Source organism: Saccopteryx bilineata, chromosome 4 (assembly GCF_036850765.1).
Source record: "Saccopteryx bilineata isolate mSacBil1 chromosome 4, mSacBil1_pri_phased_curated, whole genome shotgun sequence".
NCBI classification, from domain to species: domain Eukaryota; kingdom Metazoa; phylum Chordata; class Mammalia; order Chiroptera; family Emballonuridae; genus Saccopteryx; species Saccopteryx bilineata.
The window spans coordinates 179,550,755-179,576,412 of record NC_089493.1 but is presented as its reverse complement, the minus strand read 5'-3'; positions in this window follow the sequence as shown (position 1 = coordinate 179,576,412).

Here is a 25,658-nt window from a genome sequence, read left to right as displayed (position 1 = left end):
ATTCCTTGGTTTGCAATCTACTCCAAAATGACTGTCATTATTTCAAAAACATGTTCTCACAGCCGCTTATCAAAGTTCCCTAAGGCTCAATTACCATCTTTGAATCAGAGGTCAGGGTTAAAAGCAACAGTCTCAGAAAAATGAATTTGAATGTGAAAAGGGAAAGATGACAAAACAGTTTGCTGGACAAGAAGTTGGGCACCTTTGGCCACTATTCAATGGAAGAGAAGGGGAAAGCCGTGAAGTCACCGGACAAACAGTGCAGGTGGGCCAGAGAGAGACAGAGTGTACGGGATGGCTCCTTTCCACCTGCAGGAGGAGGCGCTCACATACTCTGAGGGCATCAAAAGCATGACCCACCACAGCCCCATCCACTAAATTGGGAGACGGAGCCTGACACTTTGGACACAGTGGCACACCAGCCCAGCTCCTAGTGTCCCTTTGGCTCCGGTGTTGGTTCAAATAGCAATGCTGGGGCACTGAAGGAGCATTTGATGTTTCCCTAAATGCTCTCCAACTTGGCACAGGGAACACGGAGTGTAACAAACATCAGTGTGATTACTACACCTCTCAAAGAGTTTCCAAAGCTGCCTCTGGGTCGCCAGCTTGTGTCCTTACCCGTGTGACATCAACGTGGGTGCAGTGCACAGAGCATATGTGTGTGTGCGTGTGTGTGTGTGTGTGTGTGTGTGTGTGTGTGTGTTTTCCTGGAAGCGGGAGGGGCTTGGAGTTCTCCTCCTGAGGCTATCTGAGCCTGGGATCCACAGCACCCGGAGCTACTGAGCAACTCGGGCAAACGGTAATGCGCAGATGCGGACTCGGGGCAGGGACTGAAAATACAGATTTCTGGGCTTGTTGCCCCAAGATTCAGTAAGCCTCTAATGGGGCTTCAGGAATTGGACTAAGATGCTCATGTGACCTTGATGATCAACCGGACACACTACTCACTGGGGTGGTGGGGAGGAGGCTAGACTGAGACAAAAGCTATCAGGACACTTGTCCCAGTTCTGGCCCTGGTGGTCACTTCTCAGTTTCTTTGGCCACTTCTCTCATTTTCCTCAGTTGATCAAGTGCAGAGAGGGCATGCAGGGGAAAGATGTCCAAGGACCTTCAGCTTCATCAGCCTAGAATGGAGTGTTAGAATTCAGAGCCAGCATAGTGTGTGATTAGGAACGTAGGCCCGGGAATCAACCAAACCTGGGTTCGAATTCTAACACTGCCGCTTTCCCGCTGCTGGGCCCCGGACAACTAATATAATTTCTCCGGGGCAGGTATCATTTCTCTAAGTCTCTGTTTCTTGAAGTATACAATGCAGATAATGATAGCAGTGCCTATGGCACTGGTAAGTGTTAAACAGGCCCAAAAATAAAGACTAGCCAGGACAGTGCCCTGCCGAAGGCTCATTACCTGTTCGCAGGGGACACCCCTGCCAAGGTCAACCAGGAGAGCTGTGTGCTGTCCTCTGGAGCTGCTGTGATTAATGAGGTTCACGGAAAGGTAACCTCAGCAGAGCGATCCTTAGGCTTGTCCTTTTATCAGGAAATATTCACAAGAAATGAGCTTTTCTGGGGAGGATGGGACACCGGAGGAGGCCTTCAACTACCTCTCTTAGGAGGAACTATGGGAGCACATTAGAGAAGGGTGTTATGCCATCTATTCCCGGTTTATCAAAGTGTGGTTCGGGGACGATCTGCTTTAGAATCTACTGGGAAAGTCCAAATGGCACCTTCCTGTCCCCTGTTGGGTCGGACTCCCAGGGGAGTAGGCACATGAATGAGCTTTTCTCAGAAACTACCCGGGAGATGACATCCCCAAACAGGAGTCAGAGAACTGCTGACAAATCTGGTGAATGAAACAACCCTCCCCACGAGTCTCTCCAGCCCTGTGTTTACCCAGAAAGAAAACAGAGAAGGCAAATGAACTTGTGCATCTGTGCAGTTACCAAGAATCGAAACTTCTCACATCCTTGTCATCTCCAGTGCAGCTGGGCTCCAAGCGGGCATCCAGTTTCTGCATAATTCACGACTCCCCAGAGAAACGGACACTCTCCGAGGGCTGGCTACTTACTGATGTGGATTCTATCAGCTTCCTCAGAATGGCAGTGTGGTTTAGAACAAGTAAATACAAGAAGCCAGTGCCACTCCGCTTCCTCTGTCTCCTCTGTTCCCCCACCTGTCCCCTCCTCCCAGCTGAGGGCTCTGCCCCTGTTCCCACCCCCTTCCCTTTACGTTCCTCTGTTCCTCTCCCGCACTTTTCAGAGGTCTCTGCCCTCCTTCTCCTCCTCCCTCCCGTGCCTCTTCCTCTCACCCTCTGCCCTTCTACCCTGTGGCTTTCCTTCTCTCATTTGACCCTTTCCTCTCTCCTTCGCCTCTGCGAATCCGTGTGTCTCAGGTTCCCCTCTTGCTCGGACTCTGTGCCTCTCCGTCTGCCTGCACCTTACCCCGCCCTCCCTGCTTTTCTGCCGTGTCCTACTCTGTACATCTGTCTGCCCGTCTCTGTCTTTCTGTCAGCCACAAGACCCTGCTGCACATTTCTGCTCCGGATGCCCCAGCTCCTGGGTCCCCTCCCAACCAGGAGCCTGCAGGGGGCACGCCTCTGGCCAGGCATGGTGTGCCCCGTGCTAAATCAGCCAGCGCCCTCTACAAGTCAAGAGTCTCCCTCTACTTCCAAGTTCTCGGCGATCTGCCGCCAGAGGACACCAGTGGTGAAGGTCCCTGGAGAGGAGGGAAACTGACGCAGGGCCGAAAAGACACAGGTGCGAATTACACAGTGGAATCAGTCAGCCGGGCCAAACAGAGCCTGCCCCGGAGGTAAAGCCAAAGCCGCTGGGCCGAGCCCTGGCAGCGGAGGATTCTTTTGCATTCTGAGTGTCGGACACTTTGTTTCTATCCTACAAACAGCTCACTGCACCACGGGGAGGCTGTGCCTTGGCAGCACCAAGAGAGTGTTGGGAAAGATTTAGCATCTCAAAATCTCCATCTATCTTTTCAAAGATAAAAAGCCTCCGTAAAATACAAAGTAAAAACCGACTGGGTTCTACATGTGCTGCCTCACAAAACTCCACTTCACCACACGCACATTTCCCAGCTGCCCCTCCTCCTTCCAACCTGACACCCCTCCCTCAGACCCTCCTCTGCAGAGATCCCGGCGCTTCTGCCAGGAGCAGGGGGAACTGTCCCCAAATCCACAGGTGGGCAAACTGAGAAATTATGCAGCAGACCTTAGAAGGCGCGATGGTGGGGCGCCACCCCGTACACAGACCGGAGTATTTCTGCACACTCAGAATCACCTAAGGACAGTGAGTTCCGAAGGAACTTTCTCAAAGTGCAGCCAGGTCCTCTCCCAACTGCATTCTCCGTGGGCGGGTGCAGAATATTTTCTCTCTCTAGTTTCTTTCAGTCCAGCTCTCCCCACTTTCAAAGGTACACGCCGTGTATTCACACCCTTCCCACACACACCCCGCCCCTCCATCTGAGTCTCAGGATTAAAGTGCTACCGGCGGGTAAACAAGAACCAGCTCAGGCCGCAGCTCCTGGTACTCGGGCAGCTCCCCTCCCCTCGAGGGGACACAGAGAGGCGAAATGCTGAGGTCTGGCGGGGAGCCCAGCCCGGGGAGCTGGAATACCCGCCACCAGGGACCACGAAGAAGGCTGGGGCTGGCATCTGAGGACCAGCCAAGTCTGCTTCGCTGCGGCTGAATGGTCCCTCAGTTGCCTGCAAGTTGAAACCTCAGTCAGATGCACAATGAGGCCGCTGTTTTCCGACAGGAGGCATTTGGATGCCTCACACACTCACCCCAAATCAGGCCTGAGAGCAGAGAGCGCGTTTTCTTACCCATGTTCGGATGCGCCACTAGAAGAGGCAGCGGCAGCCTGGACCCCGGGGAGGGAGCGGTTCTCCTCCCTGGTGCCGGCCACGGGAAACCCAAGCAAGCCACCTGTTGGACTCGGTCGGGCAGCCCTAGATCGTGCGCCCCTAAACCCGCACCCTGGAGCTGGGCAGCCAGGCCACCTGATCCATCAGCCACAAATAAATTTCATTTGCACCTACTCCTCCTATGGCTATCTTTCCTGCTTGCAATCAGACACACACATACTTCCTCAGCATTTCAGCAGTCACTTCTCCTTAATGAAGCGCGCGTAGCCTCCCCTAGGGGCCCACGCTGCCCACGATCTCCCAGCGCACCCAAGTGGCTGCGGATCTCCAAGCGCAGATGCTGGGTGCCTGCTTAAATGGCATGTTGGCAGGGAACAGTCAGTGGTCTACTCTAGGGATCACATTTCTCCTTGGGAAGCGCAAGAGGTCTCCCTCCTTGATTTGGAATTAAAGGCATTCAGGGAAGCCCCGAGGCAATTGGTTTAGGAAGACACAGGCATTCCGCTCCCAAATCCCAAAATAGGTGCAAGAAGACTCCAACTTTCTCCTGTCTCCCAGGAATCCCAGCTAGCTCCTAGCTGGGGAGTAAAGGGTGCCGCCACAACCGAGCTACTCACCCCTGGGTATTGACGCTGCCCCAGCAAGGGACCCCAGCAGACTGACCTGCTCGGGATCCTCTAAACGGTTTGGGTGTCTTGCTCCTCTCCCCAGCCACGCGGCGAAGGCTACGCGCTCCAAGCGGGGCTGCCGGGGGCACTCAATCCCATGGGTGGCGAGTTGGCAGAGGGTGCGCCGCCCGGCTGGGGGCGCATTGCTCCCAGGACTGGCGCAGGCTGCTGCGGGGAGAGGGGCTCCCAGGGAAGTTGGCGGCGCTGGGGATGGACTTTGGACTTCGCGCTCCTCTGGCTGTAGCGGCTAGGCGCGTAGACAAGGGACTTGCCCGCGGAATTGGGGCTGGTGTGGGCCAAGCGGCTGCAGGAAGCCTCCGTTGGCTGCCGCCTAAAAGGAGCGCAGCGACATTACGCTGCCTGGAACCCCCAACAGCGGCTGGAGCAGAGACCGAGCGAGAGAGCCAGCTGCCTCCTCCCGATTGCGGACGCCCCTTGCTCAGAGCCTGGCTAGTCCCAGCCCACCTCGCCCCTCCTTCTGGCCCCGTCCTCCTCCCCTCCGCTGGTTCGCCGGCTAGCTGGTCTGGGCTTGGGCCAGAAGCTGAGTGGAAGGCGGCCGCAGAGCCCGCAGCATGGAGGGCGATCACGCCGGCTGGGGCTTGGGCTCCGGCAGCGGCAGCAGCGGCCGCTGCCTCCCGCGCGCCCACGTGCCGGAGCCCCGGTGTGCTGTGCGCGCGCACTCTGGCCCACGGGGCGGGAGGAAGGGAGCGAGCGAGGGCGAGCTGCGGGTGAGGGGTGACGGGGAGAGCCCGCACACCCTGCCTCCGAGGGGAAGCCGCCAGAGGGCCTCCCGAGGGCGCAGGACTCCACGTCTGCAGCTCCCAGAAGACGAGTGTGCAAGGCTCCCCCAGTCCCCCAGCTCCCCCCTCCCTTTGCAGAAGGAAGGGGGCTTGAGTAGGAGGTGGGGGCGCTCCACTCCGCAGATCAGTCCGGAGCAGCACCTAAGGCTGCTACATGCCTCCACCAAAGGGACAGGTTCCGAGTATCCCTGAACCCCCTCACCTCTACCCTGCGGAGAACGGGGCTCAGAAACACCAGGTGAAGGAGTATGCAGCTTCTCAGCGAGAGCTGGTTCCGGCTCGCCCCGCCTTCCTCCCGGAGTAAGCACTTTTCCCGTTAACCGACGGACTCCAAGGGCTCCTCCTTCCAGGGAGAAATGAGTTGTCTTGCAAGAAAGCCCTGACAACCTCCAATCAATTGACAAATAATTAGTGAGCACTCACTTTAAGGCATGCCAGGCAATGTCCAGGATCCTCCGGCCCTCCCTGTTTTGGAGTTGTGTTGTATTCTCTGCTCTGCGTGCCTTCAGGCAGGCTTGCCCTCGGCCTCCTTGCTTCCACCATAAAATGAGGCTCCTTCCTGATAGGAATAAGAAAGACAAAACAAGTACATGTGAGAATTTGAAAATTAGAAAACACTTCAAAAAAGAGGGGTAATGGCTAAATACTAACAAGAATTCTTTAATCTCAATAATAGAACGTGAGCTCTCTAAGGAAACATAAACTAGCAAAACTCACTATGGGTACCACGTGCTGTCACTTTGATATGTTTGTCTCCAATCTTCTTATCTTAACCAAAGCCCAGGGAAGGAAGATAAACGGTCTGCCCAAGGTCACACACATCAGTTTAGCTAGACACATCCCGTGTGGGTCAGTCCCCGTCTCCGACAGCAGATCCTGTGCTTTGCCTGCCACAGGCCAGTACACAAGTTATGCTCAGCATTACTGTGGTGAGCCTTCTGCAAAGGGGAGAGAGGTCTGCTCCCCCTGGGATTTCCACAACAGGCTTGCTGCAAGAAGTGGGGTTTAAGCTAAATCCTAAAAAAGTAGGCAGGACTCGGATAGCTTGAAAAGCAAGAGCATCCTTGGGGAGGGAGAGAGATCAAAATGAAAGGTAAGGAAGGCCATGTTGCAGGAGCAGCAAACAAGTTTGGCAGGAGCAGAGGCCTTGCCGGGGCTGGTGATGGGGAGCCGCCGAAGGGTTTCGGGCAGTAAAAGAAAAATAATGAAACCTACATTTTAGGATGATCAATATGTCCCTGTACAGGATGGATTAGAAAGGGGAAAGATGAAGGGGGGGAGGGAAGAAAGGACAGGAATTGCAGGCAGAGAAAACCATTAGGTCAAGGCAGCTCTCCGGATGCCAGGGATGAAAGTCTGATGAAATGTGTTGGCAGGTAAAGCTGAAATTAATGTAACTCTTCTGTCCCTGTTCTTAAAAGTCAGCCTTACAGGAAGTACTCTGCCATTAATTGCAGGGGGCACCCTAAGGAAAGGCATGCACGTCTGAGATACAATGGGAAATTGAGGCCAACCCTCAGAGAGACAACAGGGAAGCTTTTCCCAATAACTGATCTCTGAAGCTTATCTGGTACTTTGGTTTCAAGATTCAGCACCTGAGAGCTGGACAGCGACAGTCTTTGGGAAAACCCGGGTAGGTTAGGATTTTTATCCATCAACCAAAAGTGAAAACCAGAAAGGGAAGGAAAAATATTGTCTTCTTTTATTCCCTGGAGACTCCTGAAGTCACATATGAATGGCTTCAGGGGATTTCCCAGGTCTTCCACTGGAAACACTCTGTCCCCTTATGGGAACCAACAGCAACGGATTCACAAGGGAAGTTGCCAGAAACAGTATCTGAAGTGCCATGGACACCAACTGAACCCCAATCCTCATCATAATAAGAACTGATTCATATGCACTTTAATTTCAGAAGCATTTCCCTCTCTGAGGTTCCTGTCCTAAACTAGTGTTCATTGGACTTTTGAGTGTGATGCATAGTAAAAAAACAAAAATGTCTATATTACACCATTGCTACACACCACATAACTATAACTTATAACTTAAAAGGTTCACAAAACAACACATATGCTTATCTGTGATTTAATATTTTCTATTCAGTTTTAAAAAAAATTTTTTTTAAGTAATGGTCATGACCTACTCATTGATTCCATGACCTGCTAATGGGCTGAAGTTTGTGGTTTGAAAAATATTGAGCCTTTCTTTCTATTTTTGGGTTTCGGTTGCATATACATATCTTACCTCTTCCTCTAGAGTGTGAATTCCTTGAGGTCAAGGTTGGATTTTTTTGTTATTGAAATACAGGTTAGAAGTTAACAGAGAGTTTGGATGTAGTAGCAACTCAGTAAGTATTCCAGGAGTGAATCAATCAATAAATGCATGCATGGATGGAAGCCAGGGAGTGAGGGCAGGCTGAGGGTGGAGGAAAAGAAATTTGGAGTACGGGAAAAGACTAAGCCAAGAAAGCATGTGCCAAAACTCCAATTCCCTAAAGCAATACCAATGGACTGTGAGCAGAAAACATCATTTCTAAAATAAGCATGCATCCTAAATGTTACACCATCAGCCAGAATCTTACTTTCCAACAGAGTTCACCTTTACTATTTCACAAAATTCCAAACTTTGGGGACTTGAGTAGGAAGGAAAGAGGCTGAATAGTTTACATGGATTATTAGAGATGAAAAAAAATGAAGATGTGACTAAGACAAGTTAGTGCGAATCTGATATGAAAAGAAGACAGCTTCTCATACTTTTGTCTTCCTGGGGTCAGAACTGCTGCCCAAGGGGTATGAAGAGTTAGGATTAGTTACTTGGATTGAGGCAGATTTTTTCTTAGTACACATAAATACTTGGCCATTATATCTCTTCAAAATTTGAAACGGTTTCTTTTGAAGGTAGTAATTTCCCCTGCCACAAGAAATATGACACAAAGAATACAAAAATACTATTGTTCACCAACCAACGGAACTTGAGAGTGAAGAGCATTATGATTTACTTAATATAAAGTCAACACGTAACATGTGAATATTAGAGTCACAGTATTTCATATTGCTAAGACAGCTCAAATGGCCACTAGTGGAAATCCTCATTTTAAAGTAGTCTGTGGAAGTTGTCACAGATTCCCCTGTCACAGAGTGTGCAAGAAAGCTATAGGTCTAGGATTTGATCTCAGGCTCTCAGATTCAGTCACCAGGACTGAGCTATTTCTTATATTGTAGTTTACAGTATAGCATGCCTGTTATATTTTAGATTATGACTGCTATAGACTATACAGTGTAGAATCCTTATTCCAGTGTAAAGAATGATTAATGCATTGCCTGAAAGAGCCGAGTGTGGATAAAGTCATTGAGTATCTACTATGGACTAGGCACTCTACCAGGTGCTCTTTCTTTCATAAAATCCCCATTGAAAAAAACTCCATGACATAAAAACCATCATTATCATTATCATCATCATCATCATCATCATCATCATCATCATCATCTCTATTTTGCACATGAGGGAAGGAAGGCCCACACAAAGTTAATAATATGTCTAAGACTTTAAGGCTAAAAAGTTTCAAATCACGTTTTGAACAAATACCCTGTTCTATCCCAAGTCCATAGTCTCTTTCTTATGCTTTGCTTCCCAGCCATGGTAGATTTCAAACAAAAACCAGATGGAAGGACTGAATCCTGATTGGAGCAGAGGACTGAAATAGCTGATTGGCTAGGTACCCCTTGGGCTGAGATCCTGGGATGCTATGAGGGGTTGTACACATCAAGGTGGAAATACTAAGTACTCTGAGCAACCCCTTGCTGTGCAGACTCCACAGCCAGACTCAGTGGTGGCCCGTTCCACGTGGAAGTTAATACTGCTGTTGTAAGTCACCTTGGCTAAAGCACAAGAGTAAATTTGGCATCAAGAGACTTTCATTCCCTGTGTAAATTAGGGTTCTTCTGTCCGTCACAGTCACAGAGGCCAACCTAAACTCGCTTTCAGGGAGGGGCAGGAAATTGATTTTAAGTAATGGAGAGACTCAAACACTTGGAAAGTACTGAAGCAAGGCCTCTGGGAGAGACTGGAAGGGGGAATAGAACGCTGCTAGGTGTCATACATTCTTTTTCTCTCTCTCTTCGTGTCTCTTTTCCACCTCATTATTTTGTGATGCTTCTTCGTCTTTCCTCTCTTGCTGTCAAAGACCTCTCGGCTCCTCTGCCCCATGGCTGATCATGTCGATCCCATGCATTGCACGTGCATTCCTTCCCCTGCTGCCTCTGAGTTTCGAGTCTTTTACCACAAGAGTGTATCTCACTGGTTAAATGTCCACCCCTCGACTATCAGACACAACCAGGATGGTGTGGTCGGTCGAAGTACCCACAAAGCTGGTAGGAGGTTAGCCCTGTGCATTAGATACGAAGGGGAGAGGTAGGTTAAGGTAAAGTCCCAGGACAAGTGCAGAGACGTGACTAGTAGGCTCCTGAACGTGAGCGATCTAGTGCTTTAGAAGTAGCGCTGGTGATCTTGGTGTGCACTCACTAGACTGTATGGGAGAAATCAAGATCACTAGGGGAATGTGAGGGTTTGTGACATCACGGCTGGTTTAAAACCTTCCAGCACAATCGAGCCCCTCTTAAAGATCCCTGCCACCACCCAGGTACTTGTGCAGATGGACCAGAAATAATGAGAAGTAATGAATGTCACAGGCACATTTACCTAAAGATTCATTCTGTGCGTCATTTCCTGGAAAGAACATTGATCTGGGATTCAGAAAACCTGGGCTCAACCCCTAGCTCTGCCTTGACCTGGTATGGAACTCTGGGCAAGTTTCCTCACCTCCCCCAAAACGGGCACAAATAAGCGTGCCCTGCCTCTTTCAGAGAGCTGTTTTAAGAAGCAAATAACACGTGTAAAGCACGCCATATATAAAATTGAAGGCACTGAGAAAAATGTGAGAGCTTATTAGCAATACAAGAAATAACAGGAAGTCAATGAGTTGTAACACTTAGGTTACTTTTGCAAATATCTATTCCACCGTGCTCTTCTGAATTGGAAAAAAAAATCATGCTGTGAGAAATGTAATGAATGGGAAGTGTGTTTATTTTATTGTTATGAGGCATGCCTGGGTGAAAAATATCAGTGCAGCTCAAAAGAGAAGGGCTGAAAGTGTATAGTTTTCAAGAAATAACTAGTCTTCAGTAGTAGCAGTAACACTAGCAGTGGTAGCAGCAGCAATAGAGTAGCAACAATACGGTAGTATTGTTGCCATGTGCCAGGCATTACACTAAATGTTTTCCATGCAGCTGTTCACTGAATTCCTATACCCTTCTGATCTGGGTTCCATTACTGTCCCTGTTTTAAAGATGAGGAAACAGCAGGAAGGCAGATTAATAATGGACCCCCACCATCTCAAGATGACAAGTGGTAGAGTCTAGATTAAACTGCAGCATACTTCAATCCAGAGTTAAAGTAAATAACCAGCAAACTACTCCATATTTATAATCCTTAGAACAAATATGTGACAGATGCCAAGTTTCAGTGCTGAAAAGGAAAACATATGTAAAGGAAAGAATCTAACAATAAAAACTAGTCAGTCATAGCCCTGGCTGGTTGGCTCAGTGGTAGAGCATCGGCCTGGCATACAGGAGTCCAGGGTTCGATTCCCGGCCAGGGCACACAGGAGAAGCACCCATCTGCTTCTCCACCCCTCCCCCTCTCTTTCCTCTCTGTCTCTCTCTTCCCCTCCTGCAGCCAAGGCTCCATTGGAGCAAAGTTGGCCCGGGCGCTGAGGATGGCTCTATGGCCTCTGCCTCAGGCACTAGAATGGCTCTGGATGCAACAGAGCAGCACCCCAGATGGGCAGAGCGTCGCCTCCTGGTGAGGATGTCAGGTGGATCCCGGCAGTCCCTGTCTGACTGCCTCCCCGTTTCCAACTTCAGAAAAATACAAAAACAACAATAACAACTCCCAAAAACTAGTTGGTCATAAATCCACATGTTTTTGATGCATGATTTTTTTTCATTGAATATAATCACTAAATGAAAAACTAATTTAATTGCTACACACCTATTAAGTTGGCTTAAGGAATGACAGTACCAATTATTGGCAAAGACGGTGAGTAACAAGAATGCTCATTCACTGCAAATGGAAATACAAAATGGTACAGCCACTTAGAAGCTGGTTTGCCAGTTTCTTAAAGGCTAAACATTGCTTTACCGTGCAGCTGAGAAACCGTACTTTTAGATATTTACCCAATTGATTTGTAGACATCTCCAACATAAAAACCTGCAGGCACATGGTTCCCATGGTTTTCATTGCCAATAACTAGAAGCAACCAAGATGTCCTTCCACAGGTAAATGGATAAACAAACTGTAGCATACCCGTACACTATATAGAATACAACAGTATTCAGTACTCAAAAGGAACGAACTATCAAGTCATGCAAAGACCTAGAGAAACCTTAAATGCATATTGACAAGTGAAAGAAACTAGTTTAAAAGGACCACCTGCTATATGAGTCCATATAAGTAACATGTTGGACAAGGCAAAACTATAGAGGTGGTAATCAGATCCTGGTTGCCAGGGGCCTTGTAGAGGGAGGGTGCAGAGAGTAGGACTGAATAGTGAAGCACAGGAATGTCAAGGGTAATGAAACTATTCTGTAGGACACTGTATTGGCAGGAAAAAGAAAGACAAAATTAGACTAAAAATGAAAACAAAACTAAACTAATTTAAACTCATCAATGAGAAAAAACGAACAGTTTTCCAAACAGGCTAACGTCCCCATTTGCAATCATTAGAAGTTTCATGTCGTGGTCAAGAGCAATCTTCCTCCTCATGTTTCTGCTTACTAGACCTGTTCTGTTCATATGTAATGGCTATTTAGACATTGCAAAGATAATATTGATCTGCGTCTAAAAGTGGAATTGATTATTCAGCATGCCACCAGTGTCCCCTCTGCATAGGCGCTTTCCTCAGGGCACATTAATGCCATTTCATTCATAGCAAGTGTTCAGTGGCCACTAGATTCAATCCCAACTAAGCAGGCAAAGCCAAACGTCATGAAGAGAGCTTGATTTAGGGTGAGAAACCAATAGCAAAATGCAAGTGTGGATGTGGACAACCGCGTGCCAGTTTACTTCTGGGCAGAAAAAGAGAGGAAATCCTTTAAAGAGATGACTGGTTTTTACCATCTGGAGATGACTTAGTGGAGAAAATATGTGGATGCTAACGGTGGCCATTTGAACTGAGTAGAATAATTAGGAGGTGATTCAAACTCTAATCTCCATCCATTTTCCTCATCTGTTCATTGACTTGTTGGAGGGGAGAACAACAAAATGGAGAATTGCAAGCCAGTTCAGAATTACAAAAAGGATACTACATGCTATTATTCAAACACTCTTTCTCCCTCTCTCTCTCTCTCTCTCTCAAACCAGGCAGACCTCAACTATTCTTTTGGGCTTCAAGAGCTATATAATTTTTCCACCAGTACTTTCCCAGTACACTATTTTCTTTGGAAAGAATGTTTTATGGGAGTTCATTTTGTTGTTGTTGTAGTTTTTAAGTGTCGTAAATATTACTTCAATGCAAAATATTTGTCCCAGAAAAATGTGTCCAGAATAAAAATTTGACAGCCAACATATCAATGGAACGAAACACGTTTTGGCACTCTGGAATGTCATGAGATTAAATTCCATCTGTATGATTTGAATTTTTGTGAATTTAGCAAACTTAATTCATGGTTAGGAAATATTTAATTAAGATATCATGAAGTATGCCCCAGCAATTCCATCCCTAGGTAGATAGCTCAAACAGATGTTCAAACAAAAACATTTACATGAGTATTCATAGCAGCACTGTTCACAATATCCGAAATGTGGAAACATTCCAGATGTCCATCACTTGATGAACAAATAAACAAAATGTGGACTACTTTTCAGCTAAAGGAGGAATGATAGATGCTACAACATGGATATACCTTGAAAACATAATGCTTAGTAAGAGAAGTCAGACACAGAAGGTCACAGAATGTATGATTCCATTTACACACAATATCCAGAACAGGCAAATTCATAAAGACAAAATGCAAATTAGTGGTTTTGAGAAACTGGAAGATGTGGGGGGGTGGAAAGCAACTTCTTCCTGGGGAGTGGTGACAATGTTTTGGAACTAGATAGTGCTGATGGTCGCACAACATTGTGAATAAACTAAAAGCCATTAATTGTATACTCCAAAATGGTTGAAATGGGGACTTTCCTTTTATGTGAATTTTACATCAATATAAAGAATATATATGTGTGTGTGTGTGTGCATGAGGACACTCGTGCACTTACGCAGTGAATGACTAGCCTTGGATAACTGTCACTACATATAGAAGAAGGGGGGATAAGCAAACAGGAGGGATAGACACTTTTCAGGCAAAAGAGCATTAAAAGAGCTGTTTTTCTCCAGGGGAATCAACTCCCTACTGACACTGTCCAGCTGTTCTTTTTACCCAAAACGTCAAAAGTAGAAATTTTAAAACAACCTCCCATTGGGCAGGAGCAGATAAAATTGAGATGACCTGTCAGGCCAGGCAAGATGCCATGGTGGGTACATTAGTCGTGGACCTTGTGTGGCATCTGAGAAATGCACTCAGAGTATCCAGTATGGTCTGCAAAGCCAAGCCAGGCCTGGCCAGACTGCTTAGCACACATACGAAACCTTGAGTTGGAGGGGTAGTAGACAGGTAGCCCATCAGCGACGGAATAGGACCATGTAAAAGGACACAGGGTACAAACCGGAAACGAAGGAGGTAGTCACGTTAAAGCAGCATTTGCCAAATACATCTGGTCTCAGGTGTTTATTTTCGGGGGCAGGGGGCTTGAATCTCTCTTATTATGTCTCAAGGCACGAACATTTCCTGAGCCACAGAAATCCACAAACGAGGGGAAGCCTACGGGTAATTCAGTTACAACATCAACACTGGTTATCAAAGCCGTTTCCACTTTCCACTTGCTTAACCCTGACCATGGTCCAAGTTTAAGCTAAGGGCATCACAAGGGTTATCTCACTTAGTAATACTCACGATTACCCCTTAAGGCAGTTATACCACATCCTATGAGGAACTCTCTCAAAGTCTCTCATCTAACTCGACTTTGAAAACTGGGATCTGACTGCAGTGCCTGCTCTTGTCATCAGGGAGCTATCTTCAATAAAAACTACACCAAGAGAAAGTGTTTGGGGCGAAGCCAGTGGACCCTTGACCTGTAATAGTCTGACTCCAAGAAAACATGCAAAAAGATTTTGAAAGGCCCAGCGGCTAACCAGTGAAGACAACACAAGAAACCAGCCATAAAATAATAATAATAATAATAATAAATAGACCCACAACTGCCTCTGTCATACCTTTAATAATACCTGTACCACAGTATAAATGATGTACAATGCTGCGATCCCAACACATATTTGTTTCTCTGTAGCTTACTACATCCTGTCTTTTATAATATAATAGTCGGTAGCATTTGTCAAATACATTGGTTAGGCACTTTGCAGGTATTAGCTCATTTAATAGAACAATGCTATAAGCTATTAGCCCCAGGGAACAGAAAAGAACCCGAGGCCCAGGAGGATAAAGCCCCTCGCCCACGAGTAGGGTGGATAAGCAGCCCTGACGAGCTTTAAACTCAGGTGAGCCTGAGCTGGAAACCTCTGCTCTTCACTAGCTACTACCTTCAAAAATGCTCCAAATTTCCAGTTGTCAGCCTGGGAAATTAATTGGAGGCAAATGGTCTGGATGGCAGAAACATATGCATTTGATGTACATGTCAAGTGCTTAGCTCCTGTGCCATGCGGCGCCTGAGGCAAAGGAAAACTCCGTTAACGCTGATCCTGCCTTTGCTTAGAATTTGGTATTTTCATTTTTTTTGGTGGTGGACTTGCTTGCATTTATTTTGATTTTTTAAAATACTACATAACCCATGGGTGCACGATGCAGTGTGCTGGTGGTGTTTTATTGAGTTGTACCCTTGAAACCTGTATGGGTTTGTGAACCGGGTCAGCCCAATCAATTCCATTAAAAACTCTATGTACATTATTATTTATCCCGAATGCTAAGTTTTTTGGCATCCCTTTACATTGTGCACCCTAGGCGAGTCCCTAACATGCCTCCCCCCAGTCCTGCTCCTACTTCACACCATGTCTGACACACAGAGGGCAACCCAAAAATATCAGCTTGCATATTAAGTTTAATTTGCACATCAGTGTTCTCCTTAAGATCTCAAGCTCTTTGAAGGCAGTGACTATAAGTGACCCCTTTTTTGTCATCTTGCTTACTCCCAAACTGTATCATTTCTCAGTTAGAGCCTCAAAAACTATCTTGAATAAAATACATGTTCTCTCTTGCTTTCAACTGTAGTCGAGTTGTACTTCCCAACGCCCAGGGACTTGCAATATGACCATAGCTTTAATATTCCATCAACCACCAAATCAAATGATACCGGACCAACAAAAAAACACAGTCAGAATTAAAGGGTAACTTTGAGTTCTCTAAATCCTGCCCTAAAGTTGGCCATTGAAAGTTTTTAGGACCTATTTTCCGTTTTCTCAAGGACGCTTTCCACCTCTGTAACTAATCCTCCCCACAACAATGCGACTCCTGCTGTTAATGAGTCATGATACTTTGCGTGACTAGAAAATATAGGCCAAGGACTCATTTCAAAGTTTTGAAAGGTAAGTATCTCCGGGTTGGTGTAGCCCTCGGACCACCAACAGATCCTATGCAGTGTAAAATAGTCGTTAACTCAGAGAGCCTGGGCTTCCATTTCAGACCCACCACTTATTAGCTCTGTGATCCTAATAGGTAAGAGAACCTCTTCAAACCACATCTGAGAGGTAGAGGTGATGACTGTACCTCCATCCAGGGGAGTGCTGTAAGTCCGAAGTGAGCACACGCTGTGTCTAGCACACAGGAACTGCTCCATACATATTCATTTTATTTTTTATTGCACACGTAGATACTCAGAACTACGATACGCTAGGTGCTGGACTAGGCACTGGGAGTGCAGGCTGGGCCAGGCACACACACAAGCAGAGCTTGTTACAGTAAGCTGTATTCACTGAGCGCCTACTGTGCAAGGTAGTCTACTGAATACTGAAGGAGAACCAAGAGGAATGAGCCAAAACTCCCAGCCTTCAAGACGTTAGTCTGGAAACTGTTTTTCATTTAAAATAAAAAAGTGAAGGCAGGCAACTCATAATTAAAGTACACAGAATGATAGAGGGAAGGGGGCATGTTAAGGAGGAAACGAACTCTGTAATGTTATTGTCAGTTCAGTGTGATGTGAGAAGGCCTGGAGGAAAAGTTTTGCATCTCTGCTCAATTATGTGAAACAGATACGTAGTTTATTCCAGGAAAATATAGGGGGAAAAAAAAACTGCATTAGGCTGAGAGAAGATGGGGATTCTGGACACAAACTGGACCAGTAACAACAGTAGCTTGGGGAAATCACCTTTCGTTTGTAACAACGTGTACCAGCGGGGGTCGGCAGAAAGCAGGTGAAGGTGACTCCTGAGGTTGCTGATAAGGGAGGTGGGAGATAAAGTGAGAGAAGGGGGAGTTCATTGTTATAGAAGCTCTCTCCCGTGATAGAGGGTTGAGCAGGCTGGCCAAACCCCAAGGAGACCCCATGATGACAACATGACCTAGGATGGCTCTCAGAAGCTTGGGAGAGAGCAGTGGTCCAAACTAAGTGAGGTAGAAATGCCAGAATTGTCATGGCAGATGGTCAAAGGAGAAATCAAAAGAGTGGACATGCTTACGGCATATATATTACATAAGGCTGAAAACCAACAGCCAACCATGTCCTATGGGAGGGCACAGAGTACACGGAGGGTATACTGTATTTGACAATGCAATGGGAATACCCCAGTGACCGGGGCACCAAACATTGAGAACTCAGTGGTGAGTGTCCTACAGGAAATGCCGTTTCACATTGGGCGCTCTAACAGCAGTGAGGATGATAGATTATTGACAGTAACCCCAAGTGGCAGGGTTTAACTATTGGAATCAAGGTACAATCACCTTATTGTGACTATAGTCATAGTGGCAGCCAGGGAGGCCCGACCTGCAGAGAGCTATATAACAATTACAAGAACACAGTATCCTTAGGAACAGGAGAAATGGAGAAGCAAAGGCGTTGTTTCAACCAGAGGCCAGCAAACTATGTCTCCAAGTCAACTCCAGCCTACCACCTGTTTTTGTATAATTCAAGAGCCAAGAATAGTTTTCATACCTTTTAATGTCTGGAAAAAAAACAACAAAGACTATTTCTTTACATATAAGAATCACATGATTCAAATTCAGTATCCATAAACAAAGTTTTAGTGGGACACAGCCTTGACTACACATTCATATAGTCTGTGGCTGCTCAGGTTCTGAGATGGCACTGACATCCAGGGACGTGAAGTATCATCATGCCCTTTTTTAGAGGGTAGGGGGAATATTGGGAGCACCAGGTAATAATTGGAGTATTGGCCCAGGTCTGGCTCCCAATGGATCCAGCTGGTCCATACACCTAACCGGGATATTTTCCTAGCCCCTGATTGTATAACTGACACAGAAATACTTGGTAGTGAAGAGAAGCCCCACACTGTTTTCCTGTCCTTTCAGAGTGGTAAAAGTCAAGGGAAAGCTTCTGAAACTGGCTAAGACTACATTATGTATTATAGCTAAGATTAGTGCCAGATGTAAGATCGAAGTACGCAGAGATAGTACACTGATTGTTTCCCCCATTTAATTAATAAGTTCAGGTTTAGCCCCTACAAAACCACATGGATTCTAGAGAACCATAGTGGACCACCACAAACTCCAACAGGCATTTGCCTAAGACAGCTGCAGTACCACAAGTGGCAACCTTTAAGAAACAGAGGAAGACAGGCTCAGGTACATGTCACAGAGCCTGTGGTCTGGCGAATGCATTCTTTCTCCTTCCCATCAGGAAGGAGGATCCACAGAACTTCACCTTTGGGGAGGATGGGGAGGCATCAGTGGTCCTGCCTCAGAGCTATGTTAACTCTTCTGTCCACTATTGAATCTAAACCATCTGGACATTCTTCAGAATATTACACTGGTCCACCATAGGAATGACATCGTATTAATTGACCAGATGAGCAAGAAGTGGTATGTGTATTTAGGAACTTGATAAGACACATGCCAGGCACAGGGTAGGAGATTAAATCCTACAGAGATACAGGATCCCACTACTCAGTGAAAATGTCAGAGGCCCAGTGGGCCAGGACGTTCCAGGACATCCCCTCCAAAGTAAAGGACACATTCTTTCGTCTTGAATCTTCTTTTACTGAAGAGGAAGCACAGATTCTGGAGGCATGGATTCTAAAGCTGGTATGTCAGTTAGGGATCATTCAGGTAAGTTTAACACAAAGAATTAGTAACAGGGGATTCACTGAAGCGAACTTGGAAGAACACAGGAATCACAGGTATAGAAGCAGCCACTACTCAGCGAGAGCTGAGGCAAGTAGCCAAGCACTTGGAAGAGAGTTCACCCAAGGCTGCGATTCTGACCTCACTGGAAAGGGTGTGTCTGTAACCCACAGCATGGCTGAAAAACTCATCTCAGATGCTGTAGGCTGAGACTGACCAAGAAATAGTCTCCTAGGCTGTCAGGGAAACGTTCCAAGAAGCTGCCAGTTGGGGTTGCTGTTGAACTCACTGGGAAGTCAGCTAGACCCTGGGGAACTCCCCAGAAGATTCTTAAGATTTGGCTGAAACTTGCTGGGCATGAGCTCCACTTGATGTTCAGAACACCAAAATCAGTGACCGAGAAGCTAGCAATAAAGAAAGTACACCAGAACCAGAAAAAGAAGACCCTTCCCCCTGCAGTGCCCCTCCAGTGCCCTCTACTGGCAAAGTTTAACAGAACGCTCTTCACTGGCAAAGGTGGAACGGCTGCAACATCTAAGCAGGACAATGATGAGTAGAGTTGGAGGTGAGAGGCAATAACTTGACATCAGTCACAGTCCATCCCTTTGAATATTCCACTTCCCTATGTATTTTCCCAACTACATTTAAACTTCCATACAATGAACCAAATATTTTACCTTCCAAGATATAGATCTCCTTTCTACAAGTGAGGAAGTTCTCACTCGTCCCTAAGAAACACAAAGTCCCACAACCTTTGCATCCATGTCAGACTGTATCAATTACTCCTCAGATTCAGTCCTAATGAATATCCTGGGATCTAAAGCCTACACTGTACAGGTTACCTCAAAAAACTTGGATGAAATAGTAATGGGGGAAAGAAAAGAAAAGAAAAGAAAAGAAACAGGGTTAGCATATACAAATAAATACATTCATGTAACAAGCAAAGAGAAAAAATAACCCTCATTTCTGTTAGTGATCACAAGGATTTGATGTCTGTGACTTCCTTCTTCTGCTATCCACTTGATAATATGCTGTCCCTGAACCAGAACCTCAGCTGGTCTGAGTGTTTACCTGATGGAGTAAACAAACCTTTATTTCTGAAGGGTGTGAACACTAAATAACCCTGCCTTTCTTTGGTACGCTCGTTTTTCACTAACCTTTGCAATTGGGCAGGGAAGCATTAAAAGGCACGCCTCTAAAATCCATACATGTAGACTTTTTGCCCCCCATTACACAGCAACCCAATTACTGCTGGGTGTTAGAATCAATCAGTCCAACTAGGGGTGTAGTCCCTCTTTCTGCCATTGGCACAATAGTAGAAGAAGCCCCAAAGGCCAGGTGGTAGTCTCATCTTCCAATTCAATTCAGCTTCAAAAGGAATGAGCTTTGGCAATATGCTACAGCATGGATGGATCCTTGGGGACATTGTATTAAGTGAACTAAGCCAGTCACAAAAAAACAAATGCTGTATGATTTCGCTTATATGGGGTACTTAGAGTAGTTGAAATTATAGAGACAGAAAGTAGAGTGGTGGCATCCAGGGGCTGAGGGAAGGAGGGAGTGGAAAGTTACTGGTTAATGGGTACTGACTTTCGATTTTACAAGATGAAAAGAGTTCTGGAGAGGGATGGTGGTGAGGATTGCACAACATTATGAATGCATTTTCCCCCTTCTTTTCCAAGTGAGAGGAGGGGAGATAAAAAGACAATCCCACATGCACCCCGAATGGGATTCACCCAGCACCCCTGTCTGGAACCAATGCTCTGCCCATCTGGGGCCATGCTTACAACTGAGCTCTTTTTAGCACCTGAGGCAGGGACTCCACGGAACCATCCTCAGCATCCAGGGCCAATGCGCTCAAATCAATTGAGCCATGGCTGTGGGATGTGGGAATAGAGAGAGAAGGGGAGGGGGAGGGGTGGAGAAGGAGATGCTCACTTCTCCTGTGTGCCCTGATTGGGAATTGAACCTGGAATATCCACATGCCGGGTTGATGCTCCACCACTGAGCCAACCAGCCAGGGCCATGAATACATTTAATACCACTGAATAGTACACTTAAAATGGTAAACACAATAATTTTATGTTATGTGTATTTTACTATTAATAAAAAATAATGAAAGAAAATGCTGCAGGTGGGTTATTGGGTATCATAATGATAGGAGCGACTCCTATCTCTAACCTTGATTCAGAAATCCGTGTATTCTGGTGATAGAGAAGAGCGTACCACAGAGTGGAATCTGATTGAAAGTATATTCTACAACCTCTAAGACAGAATCCTCTTTCAAGGTATTTTCTACCTACTATTGTTATAACTCTTTTTGCATTTATTTTTTTATTGATTGATTTGAGAGAGAGAGAGAGAGAGAGAGAGAGAGAGAGAGAAGCATTGATTTGTTGTTCCACTTAGCTGTGCATTCATTGGTCACTTCCTATATGTGCCCTGGCTGAGGATCAAACCTACAACCTTGGTGATTTGAGATGATGCCCTAACTGACTGAGTTAACCAGCCAGGGCTGCAATCACTAAGTCTTTAGTGAGCTTGCCTTTTATTTGGGCCAGTCACTTCCAGGTTATGAACCACGTGGTGACACTCGTCAATTCCACAAGCATCAGCTCATTTATTCAATCCCTTTGCTGTAAAATGAGTTCCTTTATCAGAAGAACAGTTCTGTGGGATTCCATAATAATGGGTAAGGCATTCCGTATGTCTATAGATGGTGTTTATGGTGGAAACATGGATGAGGATGGCAAATTCATACCCAGAACATGTGCATATTCCATTGAGGACAAATCTTTGCCCTTTTCATATGGAAAAGACCCAATTATCAACCAGCCACCTTGTGGCTGGCTGATCCCTCCAAAAGAACAGTTTCATATCAAGAGTTCAATGCTGGTGTCTACTGTTGTCAGGCACTCAGCAGTGGTGATATCCAAGTTAGCCTTGCTAAGAGGAAGTCCATGCTACTGAGCCTATATGTAGCTTCATCCTGCCACTGTGCTCATAGGCTCAATGAGCAATCGTTTGCATGGCTACAGAAAAAAGGCTGACTGACACCCACAGTGCATGTCATTTTGTTCACTGGTTATTAGGAGCCTTCTCTGCAGTGAATACATTTTGCGGGACACTCACAGGAGACACAAATATCGTCAAAGTCCTTGCTCATTCTGAAAGGTTCATCCACATACTTCTTCTCTGGTTTACCTTGTTAATGCTGTTCCTTTCAAGACCTAGCCACCCAGCTCACCTGTTCACAGCTGCCTACAAATTACTGTCACTCTGTATTTCTCATCCTCCACTCACTCCAGAGAAAAGTACCATTTGAAGTTTCACCCCATAGGAGAAGTCTCCCTGACCACTGTCCTTCAGGGACACCCTTTTGTGGGTCTGTATTACTTTGTCCACTTTCAGATGGTGCCAGCATATCATGATGCCCATCTGTAAACCAGACTCAATATATTATTTTTTTATTCTTCAGTCAACTGATCATTTAAAAAAAACTCCCCAAAAGGTAACAGACATGGATTGTGGGAAAGGAAGCAATACAAAGGAAATCACCATTGCAGGAGCAAGAGCCTTCTGGTCATGGCTTACAAGTACCTTCCGCGTCTGCCTGAGCTCAGTCTCTTCTTGGCCATTCCACTAATGACAGATTGATGGTGTGCACGCCCAACCTTATGGCTGAGTGTGTCAGATCCACCCAGTTGGTGATGAGAAGCTTAGGCCACATGGTCATCTCATATACCATAATTAGGCATTTAGTCTTCATCGAGGCCCAGCAGCAAATCAGAAGAGAAGGTGTTTCTCAAAATGATCATACTTCTTAGCAGAAGAGGTTTGCTTCAACGTCCTACAAGTCTTTGCTGTGATCTGCCAGTGCTTGTCAGAAACTCTATACAGCATTCCTAGTAGCCACAGAGACTTCAAATATCATTGAATCTGCAGGATCAGAAGGCCCAACTGATGGAGCAGCTTGCTTGTAATGCAGGCTGGAATTGCTCCAGAGCCTCTCTCCTCTCTGTTCCCCAATTGAAATTGGCAACCTTACAAAATGACTCTGTAGATAGGTCACAGCAGTACACTCAGATGTGGTATATATTGACTCCTAAGCCCAAAAAGCTTTACTGAGCACTGTGCCTCTTTTTTTTCCATGGTATGCAGCACAAGGTTTAGCAACTTATATTTCACCTTGGAGGGAATATATTGACATGCTCCATATAAGTGAACCCCTAGAAAAGTCATTGAAGTGGTGGGCCCCTGAAATTTTATGTGCTACATACAGTTCTCTACCCTCTCATTCATATATGTTCTCTCAAGGTATCAAAATACTTGCTACTTTCTGCTCATCAGATAAAAAATAGCACAGTGTCATCAATGTAGTAGACCAGCATAATATTTTGGAGAAGGTCAAGTTGATCAAGATCACTGCAGACAATATTATGGCAGAGAGCAGACCTGATGTACCCCTAAGGCAAGAGGTAAAGGTGTACTGTTGGCTCTGCCAGATGGAAACATACTGCTCCAGGTGGTCCTTAAAAATTGGTATAGAAAGCCTGACCTGGGGTGGCACAGTAGATAAAGAGTTGACCTGGAATGCTGAGGTCCCCAGTTCAAAACCCCAGGCTTGCCAGTCAAGGCACATACAAGAAGGCAAGTATGAGTTGATACTTCCCGCTCCTCCCTCCTGCCTCTTTCTTTCCCTCTCCCCTCTTTCTAAAATCAATAAATAAAACCCTTTTAAAAAAATTGGTATGGAGAAAACATCACGACTCGGGTCAACAGCTGCATACCAAACAACAAGGGCCATGTCAATGTGCTCCAATAAATAAGACCATATCTGGAACAGCGGCTGCAACTGGAGCCAATGCCTGATGAAATTTCTGATAATCCACAGTCTTCCTCCAAGATTCACTCAACTTCAACCCAGGTCAAACTATGGTTTAAATGGAGATGTGATATGTATCACATCCCCATACCTTTCCAATACTTTATGGTGTCAGTAATCGCTGAAATTCTTCCAAGGATGCCCCATTGCTTCTGCCTAGCTAACTCAGCTGTGAAGAGAAGTTCCAGGGCCCCCCACTTGGCCCTTTCTACCGTAACAGCTGTCACTCAATATGTCAAAGAGATGTGGACATTCCACCTACTACCCTTTCAAGTTATTCATTGAGGAACTAGAGCCAATAACCATGGACATAGTCTGGGGATGAATTGGACCTACTGTCATTAAGACTTCATCTACTACTTGACTGCAGTAAACCTCTTACCTTGAGTCTGTCCCCAGGAATTAGTGTCAATTCAAATCGACTTTCTAGTTATCTCTGCAAGGTCTGTGTGTGCACCTCCTGTCCTGTCAATGCTTAGTCACTCTAGTATTGCCACGGAGCTCTTACAGAAGGCTTGGAGGCAGATTTATAGCACATACTTGTGGTGATGTTACATGGTCCTTCCTCAAGGGGACCCAGATGTCCCTAGGGGTCTATGAACTGACATAGGTCTGAAAATGAGGCTGTAACTCACCATTGTGGTGATGTGAGTCAAATTTTCTGTGACCAGAGCTAGAGGGCTCTTTGGTTACACTGATCATGCAAAAAGCTAGTAGGTTGTTCATACATTTTGTTACTGGGAAAATACAATCCAGTAACCACTGGCAAAGGGCTTTACAAGCCAAGGGATTCTAACTACTACTATGTCCTCATGGCTCTTTATGGTAGCAAGGTGTGGCCACCTGGTGTTTAGAAGTGCTGTCACTTGGCCTCTACTAGTCATTAATACCATCACGCCCCTTAAAATCAGTGAACCCCTTGGATGTGCCACAGCTAGCACCGCAGAGCAGAAGCAAGGAAAGCACGCCAGAATGGAAGAAATACTCCTTCCCACACCCTCTACTGGCAAACTGTCACTGCATGAAGTCTGACAAACACAAGACACAGCTCCAGCATCATTAGCAGGGTAATAAGGGTAGCGTTGGAGCTGAGAGGTCATAAAATGATAACTGTCACATTTAGGAATGTTGTTTTGAACTATTTATCAATTAATATGGAAAGCTTTTTCCACTGAGTGGGGCTCAGAGCAGTAAAGGACTCAAGTAGGTCCAAGATATGGTGCAAACAGCCTAATGTAGGGGCTATATATCCTCGCAGTGTTAGGCTTTTAAAGAAACTTGAGTGGGTAAAAACACTGTATGGAAATATAACAAATCCTATAGAAGAATCATATTATCAACATAGGATTATGGAGCAAGGCTATACCATTTGCAGCTGAGCACTATACACCATTAGATAAGCTTCCCCTGACATGCAGCTGAACTCTGGTAGAGACAGAGCACTTAGACATGGGACAGCAAGTGACCATAGGACAGAACTGCCCATCATGAGCTGGGTTCTTTCGGACTCACCAAGCCATAGTTCAGAAAGGTGCTGAAACAATCTGCCATAAGGTGAAAACACTACATATTGGACCAGGTATAGAGGTTCGGAGGGCATAAGTAAGAAGCACAAACTGTTGACTTAGATTCCTGCACCACCCACATGTGTTTCACAGGTGTTTCTTCATCTGCTCACATGAATGGCCATATTGTAGGGAAGTTCCTTGACCAGCTAGTGGAGGAGAAAAACGTCAAGCTTTGTTTATAGGCCAGACAGCTCAACATGTGGATACAAACTGAGAATGGACTCAACATGCACTACCACTTCCCTCAGGAACGCTCCAGAAAGGCGCATGAGAGGAAATGCTCTCAGTGAGCAGAGCTGCAGGTGACACAGTCATCACTTTGTGTGAGAAGAGAGTGGCCTGGAAAGGGAAACGTTGGAAGTTCAGGAACATGGAGGCCTAAGGAAGAGGTATGTGGATAAACGATGGGAATAAGAACACATAGGAAAGCTCTTAGATGTTCAGGTTAGTAACTACCACAG